At 40.6% G+C, this 19,398-nt stretch overlaps 1 protein-coding gene across 2 annotated transcripts in view; it reads right to left on the reverse strand.

Moving 5' to 3' along the window:
• Sema5a (semaphorin 5A) overlaps nt 1-19,398 on the reverse strand; it is a 417,057-nt gene that overhangs the window by 300,736 nt on the left and 96,923 nt on the right. For both annotated transcript variants that reach the window (XM_070042173.1, XM_070042172.1), the window contains exon 2: nt 10,796-10,895. The gene's annotated coding sequence lies outside the window, so the exon portion shown is untranslated. The remainder of the gene's footprint in view (nt 1-10,795; nt 10,896-19,398) is intronic.

Consider the following 19,398-nt stretch of genomic DNA (forward strand, 5'->3'; position numbering starts at 1 on the left):
TGCCAAGTCTTATTTTCACTGTGAGAAATGGGAGACTTCAACTTTCCATTAGTAGGACAAATGCATTTCTGTTTGATAGAAAATCAAAGTTCTGTGCCACTGATAAAATGCTGGTGACAGAGTTTCAGAGGATTGATCCTCTACAAAAGATGTTAACAATGCAAGTGGGGTTAACTAAAATCCTTGCAAGGAGTCAAACACTTAAATGGCTCTCCGATCCCCATTACATTAACAATATGTCACAGAGCATCTGGTCCATCACAGAAACTCATCTAATCAACAAGTATTCTGCTGAGAATCAACACTGAAGACACATGAATGACGATGGTCAACAGGCCTCTCAAATACTCAACTTTCACCCCATTGAGGTGTTATCATTATAACACCAATTGTTATAGTAATTAAAAGAGCAATGTGTCATGAAAATGTAGTAGGGCAAATTTTTACTGTGATAACAGCAATTTAGTAATGAAGAAAATCATGGATCACCACCCCAGAACTTACAAGAGTCACTCATAAATTTCATGGATTTCCATAACCAGTGCCTTTGAAGACACAGCCATAAAGCATACAATTACCGTGCTCTATGCTTGCGAGACTAAGACAAAGCTCATGATTACCATACCCAGTGCTTACATCATAGAGCTCATGGATTACCATACCCAGTGCCTACAAGTGTTAATCATAGAGATCCATGGATTATCAGACTCAGTACTTGCAAGACTCAGTCACAAATCTCCTGGATTACCTCATCCATGGCCTTCAAGACTCAATCATAGAGCTCATGGATTACTACCCCCTTCAGGACTTCCAAAGCCCAATCATAAAGCTAATGAATTTCTATAGCCAGTGCCATCCAAGGCTTGATTAGGAAGAGACTTCTCCTGAGAACAATGAGCACATGAACTACTGATCAGGGGAAAGAAGAAACATAATAAATGCTGAAAGGGACTCACATCAAATACTTCATGGTAAAAATCTAGCCTTATAACCTATAACAAGAATGGCACCTTATAACAGTAGAGAATTTTGTTGCTGAGATGCTGGATGAAATCCCTCGAGAATTACTTTTGGGATTTTTGTTGTCACTTTTAAGATCACTTCTGAAGTATGAAAGAAACACTGTTGAATAAAATGTTTCCAGGAGCTTTTGAGCAGAAGCCAGTGCATAATAAGCATCTCGCTTCCCCAAGTCTGTCTGATGCTTGTTTTCCTCTTGGAAATCTCTCCTAGGTAAGGGGCAATGACCCCTGAATGTGTATCTGTAGTCTTGCTTCTCCTCCAATTACCATACCCTCCTAGGTAACTATCTAGACCCTACCTGAATGAGAAAGAAAAGCTCCTCGCTGCAAATTTCTGTGGCCCTAGCAGAGTCTTGGTTTTTTTTAATTGTCCAAAATCTACACTTTCCTGGGCTTCTCTGTCTCAGTAAATGATCCAGTCACATTCATGTCCAAACGTGCATTGTATCATTAATCCATTTTCCTCTCTCTTGCAATGCCCAATGCATTCAAATCCCATAGGCTCTACCTCTAAACACCAACTTCTCTCTAATTATCCCTACCACCAACACACTGGTCCCTTCCACTATCCTTCCTTATGCAGTCACCTGTAATAGCTTCCTAGCTGGTTACTACGCTTCCTTTCTTGCAACCCATTCTCTCAGTCATGAATTAAAGCCAGCAAATTGTGTTCCACCACACCCACAGTAAACATGAAAATTGCACACACCAGCTTTCAAAGACTTTCATGCCCTAACTCTTGACCTCTTTTCATATTGATTCAAGCTGCTTCTTCTTCTCTCACACACTACACACAAAACTGACCCAAAGTTGCTTCCTATTCACAGAAGAGCATCTCAATTCTCTGCCTGGCACTTACCAAGGAATGGTCCTTTCCATATTTAATGTGTATGTATTTATCACTTGTGGTCTAGCCCTCCTGCCCAAAAGCATGTTTCTTGAGTCAGGAGCCTTCCAGTTCTGTTTACCAGCACAACTCCTACTCTTCAAAGAGACTCTCACATTCTCTGTTTGGGAAAGAGAAATAATACAGGTTCTCTTTCATTACAAACTTGCCTATCATTGTCAAGAAAAGTAGCTAGATGTTGATGTCAATAATAGAAACATGATTTCCAATCAGATATTGCTTGGGATGCCTGCTTGTCCTTGGTGACCCCCATATCCTGGAAGAAATGGGTCAGATGCATCATTTGTTTGCACAGATGTTTGTTCGTGAGGGTTTATGTTGGAGAAAAACCACCAATGTTGTGTTTTCTGCAAGAAAATTATACAGTAAGGGTGAGTTCCAACCCTCAAAATATTTGCTAGCTCAATGAAATAAAACCAAGGTTCTATTTGTAGAAACCTACAGCTGGTATATTTTGAAAGGAAATAAACATTTAAAATAGGTAAGCTTAATAGTTTGCAAATCTTGTCCATAATTATTCTCCCACTGGAATTCCTCAGAGACCCTTGCAAAAATGAAACAAGTGAAATATATGCTGAAATAAGAAGTCATGGGCCAGTCCAGATGATCTTGGTGTGACCTTGGTTCACTTTGAATTGAAAATAATACAAAATCAGCCATTGCTTGGCAATTAACTATAAGGTCACTGAGAAGATGAATCGATCTATATAATACAGGTATACTAGTGTCTGGAATAAAGGGAGTATTCAAATAATTTGAGTTTTATTATGAATAATAATGAGCTATCAGTATTTTCTAAAGTGCTCTAAAGTGAAATGTTGAAACACCTTTGTCACATTTGAGTTGTCATTCCTGCACTGTAAAGAGTTACATGGTGACTTCTTGCCCAAGTCCTTCAGATCCTAACATGATCATTGCTGCATGCACTTGGAGGAGGCCCTGGAGTACCCACTTGACACTCTCTATACCCAAGAAACTAGCATGGGTTTGAAACAAGGAGAAGTTACCCAAATCAATAATATCTTCATTCACCTTTGGTTAAACATACGTGTTTTATATGTCTGACCATTTAGGATTTGCAAATACTGTGCCACAAAGAAAGAGCTTATCCAAGAGTACAAAAATAAAAAAAAGAGTAGATATAAGGCCTTAACATTATATTTACAGCCTTGACCCAGTAGTTAGAATTGATTTCATAATCATTGCTATGATTATGACATCCTATTTGTATGCCTAGATTATAAAATAATATTAAACGAATACAGCATAATACATGACATTAAAGTTATAGAAAAATCAATTTAGAAGTTTGGCAACATAATGATAAAAGTTATAATAAATTAAGCCAAAAGAAAGAAATTTCAGAAAATCAGAGAAAAGTGAACAGTTATATAGACTTTTACAAAATGGACTTGTCTACCCTAACATATGGCTAGCTCAGTGGGAATGTCTTACAATGAGCACTAATGAAGGCTATGCATTCACACTCATGTGCCTCACTCAGCTTGTTCCTTCTGTCTGGTGCCTACTCCATCCTGAGATGGTGGTATTCACATCCCACAGCTATGTGTTCAGGGCTGGCTGATCGGGGAGCCAAGGATCATTCAAGCTGTGTACGCACATGCACCCACAGGTAGGTGGGTACAAATTTGTACCTACAACACAGTCAGTAAACACCACCAATTTGAAAGGTGATATACAGCTATGATCATATTGTTATATGAGTCTTTTAACAACATACCAACTATTTTACCAGAGATTCAAAAATCGACTATATGATTGTTAATATTTCAATTATTGATTCCACAGACTGTAGCCCTGCAATTCTAGAGCAGTGATATCAATATATCTATAAAATCCACATACTAATATAGCTCTAAAACTACAGTTTTACTTTTTTGTCAGTTGTAGGGCTTGAACTCTGGGCCTGGACACTGTCCCTGAGCCTCTTTGTACTCAAGGCTAGCACTCTTACCACTTGAGCCATAGCACCACTTCCAGTTTTTGAGTAGTTAATTGGAGAAAAGAGCCTCACAGGGACTTTTCTTCCTTGGCTGACTTTGAAGCTCAATCTTCAGATCTCAGCCTCCTGAGTAGCTAGGATTACAGGACACAAGTGCCTGGCTTATCTTTACTTTTAATTACTGTTTTATTCTCTTTTTTTATGTTCATTTGAGAATGCTAAAAAGAGGGGTTATTAAAATGAATAATTATGCTAATATATTTTACAATTAGATCAATTTATAATTCTAAAAATAGCTATGCTATGGTTCCATCTGTGTGTGTATGTGTGTGTGTGTGTGTGTGTTGTGTGTGTGTGGGTTGAGCTCTTTATCCATCTCTCTCATCTACCCAACTAACCCAGAATTGAGCCTGCTGAATGGCAGGTGCCCTGCTCAGCGTCGCTGACACTGCTCTCTGGATAGGAACATCCAGATAACTATGTTACAGGAACTACAACTTAAAGGTTCAGAGCCTGGCTCACCCCATGACCTAGCAGTCATGCTGTACAGTGCTGTGCTATTTTTATGTTTAATAAAGTGTACTCCTTGAAGATGATACCGATGAAATGCTGCTGTGACGCTGATAGTGATCCAAGCACTCGATTTAAGAATGGCTAAACACCAGGAAGGAACTGACATTCGATCCTCCAGTGCAGGCTAGAGGCCACCTAAGCTTTGGTTCTATGTGTACCTATACACTAGGGTTCTTTGCAATTCTTCTGAGTCATAACCTGGGTGTATTCCTGCTTGCCTGTAATCCCAGTATTTATTTAGGAGGCAGAAGTCCACCTGAATGATATAGTGAGATTCTTTTTGCACACAAATAATATAGTATTACATACATACATACAAACAACCAAACATACATACATACATACATACATAAATGTTGACAAAAAGATCAGAAGCCACAGGTGATGACACACCTTTTCCCATCTTTGATATACCAAGTACAGCAAATATAACTATGCAATTATTCTAAAGTCATATACTAAACATCTTTAGTTATATGTAGCACAATCAGAAAGCTAAAGAACACATTTAAATACACTCTTAAGAAACCTCAGAGAAGCTCTATTTTACAAAGGTTCACTCCCAATAACTTCCAGAAATAACACACATACATTCAAATGTTTCTTAAGTACCAAAAGAAGAACTCAACAGTCAAGCCCAGAACCTTGCAGGCCGAGGAAGAAGAAATGCACATAGACACAAATACAGCAAGGAATCCAGCTTTCAATTCCCACTTTAAGAACTCACACAGGAGTGTGGGGACACAAATCACTTAATTCATCTAGTTATGGAAAAATGTCCCTAGAGGACCTAAGAATTGTTGGGCCTAAGAAGCCATGGGACCTAAGAATTGTTGGGCAGGAACATCCAGATGCTTGACAATATGGGGAAAGTAAGACCAATTCAAGCTGGAACCTGGAAAGAAGAAGAACCCACTCCTCCTCTTGTGGCCATATGGAGAGACTCCAGCTGACCACAGAAACAGCAGAACGTTTCCCACCCACTCTGGAAAATCTCCTAAGAGCCATCCAATCATAACCTATCAATTCACCCATTAAACAAGTATTGACAACCCATAAGGCTTAGTGTATATTCAGACCCAGGGATGGAGCTGTAAGCAATCAAACTACTCAAGAATCCTGCCTCACTGCCGGAGGTCACACACTGGAGGACTGTAGACATTACACTGAATGAATAAGCAATAGATTGAGACTGTCAGCACTGAGAGGGACAATAAAGTAGTAAAAAACAATAACAGAAGCTTTTAGGGAGAGTGTTGCACCATCAATAGCTTGTCAGGAATGGAATATTCCTAAAAGATACAGTTGGGTAAATCTGCTGTAGGAGAAGTATTCCTCAGGGAGAATTGGGTACAGAGAGCAAGCACTAAGGCCACAGAAAGGAGTCAGTGTAAGAAGAGACAGCAGTGTGGATACTACATTGGTGAAAAACAAGCTGATTCCAGTTTATCTAGGGCCAGTGACAGTAAGAGAGGGCACAAAAGAAGACCTAGGCTATGCATGTGCCTTGCAGGTTATAGAGGGATGCTCTCTTTCCTCCTGAATAAGACTTCTGCCACCGCATGAAGTAGGCAGCAAGCTGCTCTGGATGCTGGGAGGGCCAGGGACAGAGGCAGGAGAGCACTGGAAGAAGACCTGGGAGATCACTAATGCTGGGAGCTTAGACTGAGGAGCAGCAGTGCAGGGATCAATAGGCAGTAAGATTCTAAACTGATTTTGATTCAAGAGAGGACAAGAATCAAGTCTTATTCCAACTGTTGAGCCCTTGACAACAGGGAAAATAGATGACTGGTCTTTAATAAAATGGGAAATTTTAAAGCAGGATCTTTTTAGGGGTCAGGGGAACCAAAGGTGCCCATTTTGGAAATGTGAATTTGAAGACTACAGTAGATATCATTTTAGAAATGTGAAGTCAAGTTGTAAGACAAAACAAGTGTTGAAGATGCAGCTGTGGAGCTTGGGGACCAGGTCCTGGCCAGGATAGACTTGAGGGATTAATCTGTGTGTAAAAAATACAAGATGCTGAGAACAGTGGAGAAGATGCCATGTCCAGGCAATGAACTCTACAGAACTTCACCAGTAAGATGGTAGGGAGATAAGCAGAAAGCTAAGATAGAATGGCCCAAGATAGAAGGATCAGGCAAGGGAAATGTCCTGAAACCGGATAGGAAATCATAAGAGTGACCGTTAAGTATGATACCACTGATCCTTTAATAGAGTGATATCAGAGAAGTGAGTGGCCTGACCTGGAAAGCTTTTCAGCTGGACTTGTTGGGTGATCAGAATGGGTTATAGAGAAATTAGGAAAATGGGAATTGACAACAATATATAGGGAAGTGTTTTTAGGATTTTTTTTTCTCAAAGAGAAAGCAAGATCTAGGTTGTAAACACATGGGAAATTAAGATCCACAGGTCAACTTTTACTTGAGACAGTAGATATTCCCATTTTTACATCAGAGAAGGAAGAACAAAAGCTACTGACACAAGACAGAAGACCTGCTTAAGAGCAACAGAAGAAAAGAATGGAATGGAACTTTGCCACGGTTGGGTCACGGGCTCCAAACAAAAATAATCATCATGGCTGCCACGTGCCTCCTTTTTACACAGTACCTATAACAGGGAAGACCCCTGCAATGAAAGAGAAATATTACCATTCTTAAAAAGTGTGTGGCCTCTGGGCTTTGAACACCCATGTGGATTAGTCAGAGGCCTGGCAAGTGCCTTAGATCCAACCATCTAAGTCCTCATCAGTGGAATGTGAGAACTGTTCACTATTCCTGAAAACTAGTATATGAAAAGACAGTGGTATTTACTTCCCAGAATCTGCCAGCCATTTATTTTCCCAACTTTTTTTTCTGCTTCGGTTTAACCAATAGTGGTCAATGCTGAGGTTTTAAGCAGAAGTAAGTGATGATGACTTTGATCCTTTTGTGTCCTGTGAGACTAAAATAGACACACACACACACACACACACACACACACACACACACACACACACACACACACATATGAAAGCCACACGAAATGCTCACATGGAAGCAGCAGATATGCATGGACTCTGGAGGTCTGCAGCCCTGAAGCTGAGAAGCCTCTCCAATATTCCATGTGGAGACAATCAGGAAAACCCGAAAAGCCCATGAAATCCAAACAAACAAACATTGAGTCAATCTTATGCCATTGGGAAAGTCCTGCCACAGGATCTTACATGGAGTTGATAGAAGAGGCAGCATCCTTATGCAAACATAAATCTTCAAATCCTAGCAGTTAATCCCACATGCATCTGCCCCTTTAATGGACATTTGAGAATAAACATGCACCCTGTTTCTAGTCTGACTTGAGCAGGAAACTGAGAAAGGAAAAAAAAGATTCTGTACCTCACTATGCATCTGTGTTTCACAAATATTTATAGTGCTCATAAAGCTGGTGACCTCTCAGACGATAGCACACTTGGCAGACACTCATCTAAACAAAAGGGAAAAGGGGCCAAATCCCAACAGAAGAGGACAGAGGGTGATGCAGGCCCCCAGGCTCCACAACGGGAGTTCCAAAGCATTGTAAGGTGGACAATGCAAGAGGACCAGGGAGCTGCCAGTTAAACTTTGGTAGCACAGAGTGAAATGCATGTGACACAACAGATCAGGTCTGCAGAGGCCTTTCCAGACCACCTCACAAAGTTTTTCTACAGGCTGACTCAAAAACAGGACAACAATAATGAGTGACATTATTAAGAGTGACAAGCTAAATCTTTGTCCCCAAAATACAACCGTTCTGCATGTACAAGCAAGAGCTGGAACTTATACCAACAACACATACAGAAACATATTTAAACTATGACAACATTCTTAGTAGAAAAATGACACACAAGAAAATTGTTATCAGCATTTTCTTAAGTATACTTAATCTCTTTGTCCAAACAGACAGTGTGGTTTAAACACATCATTATCTATTTTATGACCTCCCTCCCTCCAAACCTACATCCATTCACTTTCTTTATGTTGTAGGCAAGAAATATAAATGGCAAGAAAAATAAAGACTGAGAGCTGTGGTCCATGCCCGGGTTCATGCACATGTCAAAAAGGACAAATCTAGATACACACTTTCAGGAAAAAATAAACATGAAACAATTGTTGCAAGCTCATTGCAAATAGATATTGTAGATGAGTGCCTGGACATCTGCACGTGAGGTCAAAGACCTATACCTCTGAGATCTGATGAACATCACCCATCTTCATACTCATCACATAAACAAGAAGGAAAAAACCCACTGTGCCAGGGACCAATCCTAGCGACTGAGGAGCTGAGATCTGAAGATCAGTTAGAAGCCAACCCAGGTAGGAAAGTTCATGAGACTCAAATTTGTTGCCAACCAAAAGCTGGAAGTGGTGCACTGGTTCGAGTGGTAGAATTACAACCTTGGGCAAAAAAACCTAAGAGTTCATAGGCCCTGAGTCCCAGTACATACATACATACACGCACGCACGCACGCACGCACGCACGCACGGTCACTGGCCCGCGATAAAGGGAGAGGGAAAGGGAACGGGAAAGGAAAAGGAGCCCCCCACCAAAAGTTAAACCTAAGGATATGTGAAAAGCACAGCATTCATCACACTTTCCTTAACCATGAGGAACTGAAAAAACATGAAAGAATCTCTGTTGTCTGGTAGTAGACGAGGTCGCCACTGTAGGATAAAAGAATGAGCATCTGGGACCTCCCCCCTATGTACAAGTAGGTTCTTTGTCTAAACATCCTAATTAATCTAAAATGGGGCTGAGAGCTGGTAGCTCACATCTTTAATCCCAGCCACTGAGACCTGAGAATCATGGTTCAAAGTCAGTCCTTCACAATCTATCTCCAATTAACCATGAAAACAGATAAGCAGGTGACATGGCTTAAGTAGCAAAGCATCAGCCAAAAAAAAAAAGCCTTACTGAGAACCTGGATACTGGCAGAAAAAGCATTTGAATTGGTTGATTGGTTTTTGTTAATGAGAAAGAAGAGAGTCAGAATGAAACTGATAGCAATTTAAAAATGAATATCTAGTTTTACATAACTACTCTGTACATTTAAAAGTTGGAAAGTTTAATGAAATCAGAAGAAAATAAAAAGAAAGTTACATAAATTTCTATGCACTGAAATAAGAAAAAATGACATTGTTAACATGGACTTCTTTAAGATGATAAAATTAATAAGCACAAGAAACAAGCAAAACTTTTAGATAAGCTAATAAATTAGACAACAAAACCAAATCAATCAAATAATAAAAGCATTCACATCATTAAAACCCAAGTCCTAATAGGTGTTAAAAAATGATGATTCTCAATAACTAAACAGGGACAAAACACTTGTTTGTTCTCCAATTCCTTCCTGGTATAATGCCTAGTTATCACTTAAAATTAACAATTAATTAATGAACAAACAATGAAATGTACTTAAAGAAGTGAATTTCACTGCACATTGACAAAAACATTTTTATGTTAAAGTAAGGTGTATCACAACATACTATTATATATAAAACATGTGTTGTATATGTATGTATGTATGTATGTATGTATGTATATACAAAACATCTCTACAAAGTCTATTAAAACTCTTGGTTTTGAAACAGTAAATCAACTACAGTTAGTCTGCCTTAATTGATTACCACTTAATTAAAAGAAAGCTTTATGATAATAATTGCTATTATTTATTAAGCATGACTTCACATAGAGCCTTATCAAACTAAAGCCTGATAAATGCAGGATGGACATCGGTGGCATAACTCCTTTGAACAATTAGCTGACAGTTTAACAAAATGAATACAAGGAAGCTGAAATATGCTGTATGTGAGGGGATGGAGCTTCCAGAGAGTGGGGCAGAGGAATGGAGAAAGAAATGTTGGGCAAAGAAAGCAATAGTGGGAAAATACAATCAGAATCCCCAAAGTACATAGGTTAACATGAAACAAGGTACATTGAGAGGACTGGGGTTAGGGGAGTTGGGGGAGATTGATGGAAGAGGTGACACTGATGAAGATGTATTTTACTGATAAACTGACATGCCGAGTTGAATAACCATTTAAAGATAAAAACCAGAAAAATTAAAATAAACCAGGACAGAACACAAAAGGAAGCAACAGATAGATAAAACTAAAGCCTCATGAGTCACAGAAGCCCTTCCCACACTTTGTTTGCTCTGAGACTTCACAGGAGCAAGATCAGCCCGAGATAGCACCGCTTTAAAGAAGAATCCTCCTCCTGAAAGCTTGTTCCCTTGCTGACAATTTTCAAGCAGAGGCATGTCAGCAGAGAGTACATTCAGTCCCTCACTTCCCATTGAGATGTTTTACTTACCAAAAAGAGATGGGATGGGGTGGAGGCCACGTGCCCTCAGTCATGAATTACCCGAGTTCTTCAGCCACATGGGCACTCAAACTCTTTTCTGACACCAACCCTTCAAAAGAAAAAAGAGAGAGGAAGAGATTGAGCCTATTAGTTTATTTTAAAAGAAGCTGTAGTCATTGGTCATCAATTCTACAGAGTTCCATTAATGTCCAAACAGCTTTAGCATCCCTAGTCTACAGAAGAGAAACACAGTTCAGGCTGGTGATCACCAACAGGAGAATCTGAGTCAGTAACACGCACACCAATGGATTTCTTCTAAAACCAGGGAAATAAAAAACTTGATGCTGTTCAACATATGAAACTTTGGTGGGGGGTAGGGGAGGAGGAAGATTGGGTGGGGGGGAAGGATGGGGAAGGGATGGGAAGGAGAAACAAAGGAGGAGGCTACAATGCTTGATAAGAAATGTACTCATTATCTTGCCCATGTAATTGTAACCCCTCTCTACAGTATTTTCACAATAAAAAAAAGCTATAAAAAAGATAAAAGAACTCTCACAAAACATCCAAAAGAATCGTTGTCTCAAACTAATTGTAATTACTTTAAGCAGTTAGAAAATAAAATTGTAGCAATTTTATAATAACTTACTCCATTTTTTGAAACATAAAGTACATAAGAAGATGTATTTCAAAAAAGAGATAAAGACAATAGGTATAGAATAATACCAGAATTGGAGTTTACCCTTTTATTTACAATTTGCTTGTGCACAACTAAGGCTTGATTAAAAAGAAATACAAATCACAGAAACAACTGATTTTATGGAAGCCTAGAAAACTGGTTGGATCTCCTGATGCAACATAGAAAATTAGAAAAACTTGACTTCACAATGGAATGGTCCATTAGGAACGCAAAGGCAGACCTTGAAGAGATGGATGACTTCCCAAGTAATCCTGTTGTAGGAAATGTTTCAGCTATTTATGAAGGATGCCTGCAGTGACAACACACATCCAGACTTTGGCTTTTTCTCTTCCTTTGTCACTCATCTTGTTTCTTTTGTTCTACTCCCCACATTGGACAGATGGACATGTAAAAACATACCAATGTCATTCATCCATCTTCTTTCTCTCTTTCATATTCTCTCTCTCTTTCTCTCTCTCTCTCTCTCTCTCTCTCTCTCTCTCACACACACACACACACACACACACACACACATACACACACACACACACACACACACACACACACACACACACACACACACACACACACACACACACACACACACACACACACACACACACACACACACACACACACTGGGAGCAGCTGAAAACTATGAAGATGAAACAGAGAGAAAGCTCTCCCAGAACATTCTGGCTATTCCTGCAGGCAATGAGTCCCATGTGGTCCACTTCAATAATAACTGAAAGGCCCTCAGCCTCCAGAAAATAACCTGAATTATAGCAGCTGGAAATTTATAAAATGTTGGATCTGCTGAACTGCCATTGTGGAAGGCCTGGGGTCCAGAGGCTAGAGAATTGTGATTAAGTGGCTTGGGGATCTGCATGAGGATTCTAGTGTCCAGAAACTGCCTTTGTTGACCATCAACGTCATGGGTAACAAGAGTGTGACACACATTTAGAAGTGCCCACCATCAGTGCAAGATGCCCAAGAGCCCAGGTGCACTCAGACTTCACAGCACCGCCAATTCCAAGGGCTCAATTGAGCCTTCAAAAGCCAGTGACATAATCTTCTGGAAATGACAAGGTGCAGATGTGAGAATCTTTGAGGCCAAAGAAGGGTCAAGGAGCAATTCCCACAGTAAAGAGCCATAGTCAGTTTAGAGTGTTTCCTATAACAGCATGTTAAATAGAAACAATGATGTAACTCCTCTGAACAACTATTTAACAAAATAGCAGGGAAGCTAAAACATCTTTGGGGCAGTGGGGACCACGGGATGACACGTGAAAGGAGGGGGCAGGGTGAGCACATGCAGTCATTTTATCCTACACACATATGTAAACCTGGACTACACATCTTGAGGGCGAGGACGGGGGCGGGCGATGAAGGATGGGGTGATACTGATCAAGATGCACTATACTCATAACCTGACATAGAATTATAACTTCTTCATACAACTACTTAATAATTTAAAAAAAATAAAGACCATTGGCAACATAAAAAACAGCATGTTTGAGTTGTCTCCCTTGAGCACTAAAATCTGTTTTACAACAATTATAACTAAAATTGCCTTATAGGTTGGTCTAGGTCTCAACTGAAATTTAGGTATTGACGTTGGACAGATTTGCTGGTCCTGGGCGTGGATACAGAGCAGTGTTTATTAGCCCCTACATGTCAGCATTAAATTAAAAACAGGGCTGATGCTCCCTATCCTCCAAAGTGCCCAAAAGAAAAAAGAAAAAAAAAAAACAAAACATGAGTTCAGGCCCAGTAACACAAAGAGGAAGTGAATACTCAGGGAGATTATTCCTGATGACTCTGGCTGGCTCCAGGCCTGAGCAATCACATCCTGGAGAACCAGATAGCCCTGGTTACCGCCCCCCCACACACACCACCCCCTTTCCCTTTCCCCTACCGACCCCCATTTTAACAGATGTTAAAAAACCAGCCCAGCCCTTAGCAAAGCCAACATTCAAGGAACAGAGCTCCCCTGACTGGAGGAAAATGCAATGGAAAGTCGATCCCGGCCTCGGGATTTAGGAGCACAGCCCTGCAGTGTTCGAACCTTGCCTGTGTTTAAACCAACAGTGAAAAGAATGTTTAGCAGCCCAGTTCCTGGCACCACGCATGACGCTATGGGACTTTGTGCACCCAGAAGGACACCCCCATTCAAGGACACACCAAGAACATCCTGATGGGAAGGTGGCCTCAGGCCGACAGCACAACAAAAAAGGTGAAGCCCTTGGGCAAGAGTCCAGCGAAAGGAACAGAGGATTCTTCTGATCCAGAAGCTCAGCAGCCTGTGCCATGCGGCTTCCAGTGGTGCCATCAACACACAGATGCATAACTCACAACACGCTCTTCTAGAAAACTAGGAAGAAAGTCAAAGGGAAAGAAGTTACAAAGCCCCAGACACTCACCCACACACTTTATGAACTTCGCTTTCCCTGTTTGGCTCAGTTCCATATCACCCTCTTTTCTCTTTTTGCTTAGTATTAACCTCACAGCCCTCACTGTCGTAAGTCTCAATTAGAGTCCTTCTTTGGGGGGAAACACCTGTCACTATAAGCATATGTGCAGAAACATTACTGGAATGCTTGGTTTGCAAACAAGCAAATATTTCCCAGAAGTTTTACCTTTACAGGCTTTGAAAATATCTGCAAATAAAAATGTCTAAATAAAATTTAAACACCAATTATAACTTACTAAACACCCATCAGCACATGGCGTTCTGCTAAAATATGCGATTTTTTTCTCTCCACTCTCCTCAGAAGGAGGTAAGACATGGGTTTAAACACCTTGTAGAAATCAAAGGTCAGATAAGTAACAGCCTTAATTCCACAGATTCATGAAACAAATTCGCATTTCAGGCCAAAAGCTTAAGTTGCCAATTGTACAACAATAAAACTACCCTGGATATAAAATGAAAATGGACAGACTACCTGGCATCATAAAGTCTAGTAGAGTAGTAGACAGAAAACCCAATTAGATACGGACTCAAGGACCCAGCCAACTACTAGACCAAGATTTCCTATTCAAGAATTTTACCAGTGGCCATGAAGCCTAATTGACAGGCTACTTGTCATTAGCCAATCTGTTAACCATAGAATACCATATGGTCATGCATGCATGCATGCATTTTAGGTTGCTAAAAGACAAAGCAAGAACCAGTGGGAGAGGCAGTCACACAAGACCCTACGTGATACTGCTGCAAGAGAAGTTACTTCCAAGTGGAAGAACTGATAAAAACTTCCTGACAAAAGCTATGTGTCACTGGGTCTTGATGGGTGAAAAGAAGATGGGTAATGCATTAGAAGAGATAATGAAGTTTGTCTCAGTGGGGGTGCATTATATTTGAAACTAATGCAAGATTGGCCAGGAACCCCTGAGAACCATCCAATTGTAGTCAAGAGCTAATCTGGTCAGAACACGCTGAGTTTGGAGCACCCATGTCTGGTACTGACACTGGCTTGGGTAAAGAGATGGAAACTCATCCATGAGGACACTTGAGACAAGAGTTTGCAGGAATGAAGAATGAATGCGGATATGTGAAACAAAGCCAATGCAGTTGGGTGGAGAGATCAGAACTACAAAGAAGTGAGAGTCACAGTCAGAAAGCTGGCCTCCTGCTCACACCTGCAGAGGAATGCAAGGAGGTAAACTGTTTCTTCAGTGAGAGGCTCAGGAAGAGGAAGCCCAGGAGAGCAACTCTGAGCAGGAACATGGGTTCCAGCATCCTTGCAAGGCCAAATCTGGCTACCTGGCAGGAGTCTCCCAGGAGCCCACGGAGATAGCTGATGTATGGGCAAAGTGAGGACAGGACTGTAAGGAATGTCTTCATGGAAGAGGGATGAAGGAAAGCAGGATGACTGTGTCCAATGAAACATCGAGATGACGGTGGGGTTTCAAGAAATCAATATGGCGGCCTGGGGAGGGCAGAAAAGAAAGAAAGGGAGGGATGCAGCAGGAAGCAACCACCAGGCAGGACTCTCTCACTGTGAAATACATTTCGAAACATTATGCATCACCGAGAATCCAGAGGAAAAGAAAGACAGAAACTGGGGACTTCATTTCTCAGAGCAATGACTGATCCTAACAACATTTGGGAAGAAAGAAATCCAATTGTTCTCCATTTAGTCTTTGTGCAGATTATCCTTTGGTGAGTACTTACACCCCGTAGTAAATGCTGACCCTGGAATCGATACATTACCTCAATAAGTGGACTAAAGCTGGAGAAAACCACTTTCTATTGCATGACCCCCAGTGGAACAATGAGCGTGTTCTGAGCTGGAAAGAGGTCTGGGAACAGTGAGGAAAGGAGCTCAGTGGGTCAAAACGACTTCTTTATTAAAGCTAACGGTTACCAAACACAAAGCAACTGTTCAAAACCACAACCTGCTTTGTTCTTTCCCTGAGGACAACACAGTTTTCGAATAGTGAATACTTTCTCGCCTCGAAAACTATGCCCCATGTTTTCAAAGGGCAAGCTGGCTTTTCATGTAGGTAACTTCCATGCAAGGCACAGGTGGCTAATTTGCATGAGCCACTGGCCCCTCAGAATTCACTCTGACAGCTAATTTGATCCATTCTGTGTACACAGAAAAAGAAGGGTGCCCGAAGCCCTTGAAACTTCGGTCTCTCCATTTCTAGGGATTCAGAATAACAGCAAACAAGACTCACTCTGTGGGCTATGGCTGGTCTCAGCACAGGAGATAAGACATTCAACTCTAGATCCAAACTCACAGTGAAAGTCTAACACCAGGGCTTAACTCTAGAAGACTATTAAGCTACTATTAATACTTGACTACCTGTGATTAGGAGAAAGGGATGAGCTAAGTTGGTTCTCATAAATAAACAGTAAGAGAGAGATATCTGCCACAGATCAGACCCACAAACAGCACTAAGTTTAGTGCCTTTGAACAAAGCTGCGCTGAAGGAGACAGGAATTTACAGCTGGAGTATAAAATGGAAGTAAACTTGATCCTTAGAAAGTTAGCTAGGTACATGAACTATGAGTAAATGGGAATTGGTTAAATCATTTAGAAAAAAGAAATCCCCCTTCAAAAAGAAACAACAAAACTAAGCAGCAGGATTTTTTTTTAATTAGAAGTTTATTGTTTAAACTTAGTAAAGGAAAAGGAGAAGATGTTTTCCTTCAACTCAGTAAGTAAACGTACCTAAGTCACTTCAGGAGGTGTACTGGTTTGTACCCATTCCGAGTTAGCTGTGACTATATTTATTTCATACACAGAAACATAGATGCTACCATTTTACATCAAATAAGATCAGCTGAGCCAAGGAAATTGTGCTTTGCCTAAGGAGACAATTGTGATATAGTTGTCTGGCTTCAATCAAGTTCACACACTGAAATTGCTTGACAATATTCGTCTCTCCAAACATGTGACAAACAAGAGTTATAAGATCCTCCTGAAAGCAGCCCAATGATCTGCTGCGTCTTCTCTCACCACAGGTGGACATGAAGATTTGAAGAAGGAAATCACACCTCATTTTTGCCTTAGAGCATGAAGGTAAGTCCTCTAGGAGATCAGTGATTCCATCCAATTCCATGAATCCCTTGGTATCTCCCACAACAACAACAACAAATCCAGTCCTGCCAGGTGCAGGTAGCTCACTCATGTAACCCTACCTACTCAGGAGGCTGAGATCTGAAAATCATGGTTTGAAGCCAACCTGGAAAATCCAAGAGACTCTTATCTCTAGTTAACCAGAAGTGATGTTGTGGCTGAAAATAGTAGAGCACTAGCTTTGCATGAAAAAGCTCAGGGACAGTGCCCAGGCCCTGAGTTCAAGTCCCACAACCAGAAAAAAATCTAATTCTGTTCTATTTGTCATCTCTTTACATAACTTAGTGACAAAAATAAGAAATAGGCTACTACAGAATGGACAAGATGGTGTCTCATCTTCCTGAAAACATGGGGAATAAAAAGATGAGGTACCTCTTTTTTTTTTTTAGCGTTGAGCCATGAGTCATGTCATCTATGTCTGCATAAATTGTACTGAAATTTTCTCCCAAATGAAGAACCAGCACAGTTTCACTGATGTTCCAAAGCAACCGTGTCAGCCGCCTCGCGTTAGTCACGATGCCATCCTGCCTGGTCTGCAGCCTCTATCATGGAAGCTGTCTGACGGAGCAGGCAAACTAAATGGAGCAAAAAGGCTAGTATAGCCTGGCCTCTGCATGCTTCTTTATAAAAGTTGAGACACTTCTTATGTGTACATATATATATATATATATATATATATATATATATATATATATATATATATGTGTGTGTGTGTGTGTGTATGTATATATTGCAATATACATCCTTTAAAAATCATGGCACAGTCATTATGAAACACAGTATAGAGGGTTCTCAAAAAATTAAAAAAACAATTACCATACAGCAGTCCAGCACATGTATGTGTGTTCATCCCTGAAGGAAAGACAATTGATATATCAAAGAGACATCTGTACTACCACATTCAATGCAGCTCTGTTGACAATAACTGAGAAATAGAAACAACCTAAGTGTTTATCAACTGATACATGAATTTAAAAAAAAGCTGTGGTGTGTTGGCCTGGGAATACTATTAAGCAATAAAAAATGAATCAAGATCTGTCATTAAAGACAACATGGATGGAACTAGCAAACATTATGTTAAGTGAAATAAGCCAGGCACCCAAAAAGAAATACTATATGATCTCATGGAAGCTATAAACATTATCTCAAAGAAATAGATCATAAAATGGGAAGGAATGCAGGGTAGAGAGGGACTGGTTAACAGATACAAAGTGTACTTGGAGAAGAAAAATAAGTCCTAGCATTCATTTGTTAGGTATTTCCATTTATTATGTATTTCCTAACAACCAGAAGAGAGGATGGAAAATGATCCCACTGCAAAGAAATAAGGTACAAACCTGGGCTAATTACCTTTTTTGATCATTACAAACTGTGTATATGTATAATGGAAATATTACACTATATCTCATAAACTTGAGTCAATTAGAAACTAGTCCTAGGAGCCTGATTTAATGACAAGCCATTTACTTCCTCCAACTAAGCTACTTAGGACCAAAAAAATAAAACGTAGAAGAGAAACCATGAATAATCTCAGGAAGTTGCTGTGTCTACCAATGATCAGGGGAGAAGGAATCAACCCCAATAGCCACCTGGAGGGGACAGCCAGCCTAGTGAGCTACGAGGAAACAAGGCCAGCTGGAAACAGACCAGAGTTTGAGGATTTCCCCCTGCAAGTGTTAAGGGGAATCCTCACCTGTGCTAGACCTCTCCTGAGCATGGAACCCACCCTCCCTCCTGCCTACCCAGCAACGAGGTGAGGCGTGCTGCCTGATTCCAAGGTTTCCAGAAGAAACATCCCCCCTTTCCCCTATGGGTGGATGGCATCGCCTGACCACACAGATGACTTCTTTTTCTTTTTATATTTGACAGCCCACTGAGGCAAACTCCCTGCTGTGTGTAACTTATTAAGTGGATTAATGAATCTCACAGCACAATTCTTTCTTGTCCTTTAGGTTAGATCTTATTGGCTTGACTTCACCATCATCTCAGTGGCAGGCAGTCATTTCTCTGTGGCTGGTGACTACAGCTCCACCGTCTGTTAGCTCATCCCCCTCCCACAGAGACCCCCTTTGAGGGGCAAGCACCTTGTCTTAGTCATCTTTGAATCCTTGAGGCCAGGCCTAAGTAAATGAGTTTTCTTTCATCTCAGAACATGTGTTAATAAGCCAGAGCCCCTCTAAACTGTGCCTAGAGAGGAATTTTCCAATTTGGCATCATATAATGCTATCCTAACTCTGACTTTCTGTCATCAGTCAGAATCACCCAGAAATACAGACAGTGTTAACCTGAGGTGACCAGAGCCAGCTCCCCGCTTACCCTAGATGGAGATCATACTGTTAGGCACCCAC

Source organism: Dipodomys merriami, unplaced genomic scaffold, assembly GCF_024711535.1.
Source record: "Dipodomys merriami isolate MVZ:Mamm:240054 unplaced genomic scaffold, mDipMer1.0.p SCAF_32, whole genome shotgun sequence".
In the NCBI taxonomy this organism is placed as follows: Eukaryota; Metazoa; Chordata; class Mammalia; order Rodentia; family Heteromyidae; genus Dipodomys; species Dipodomys merriami.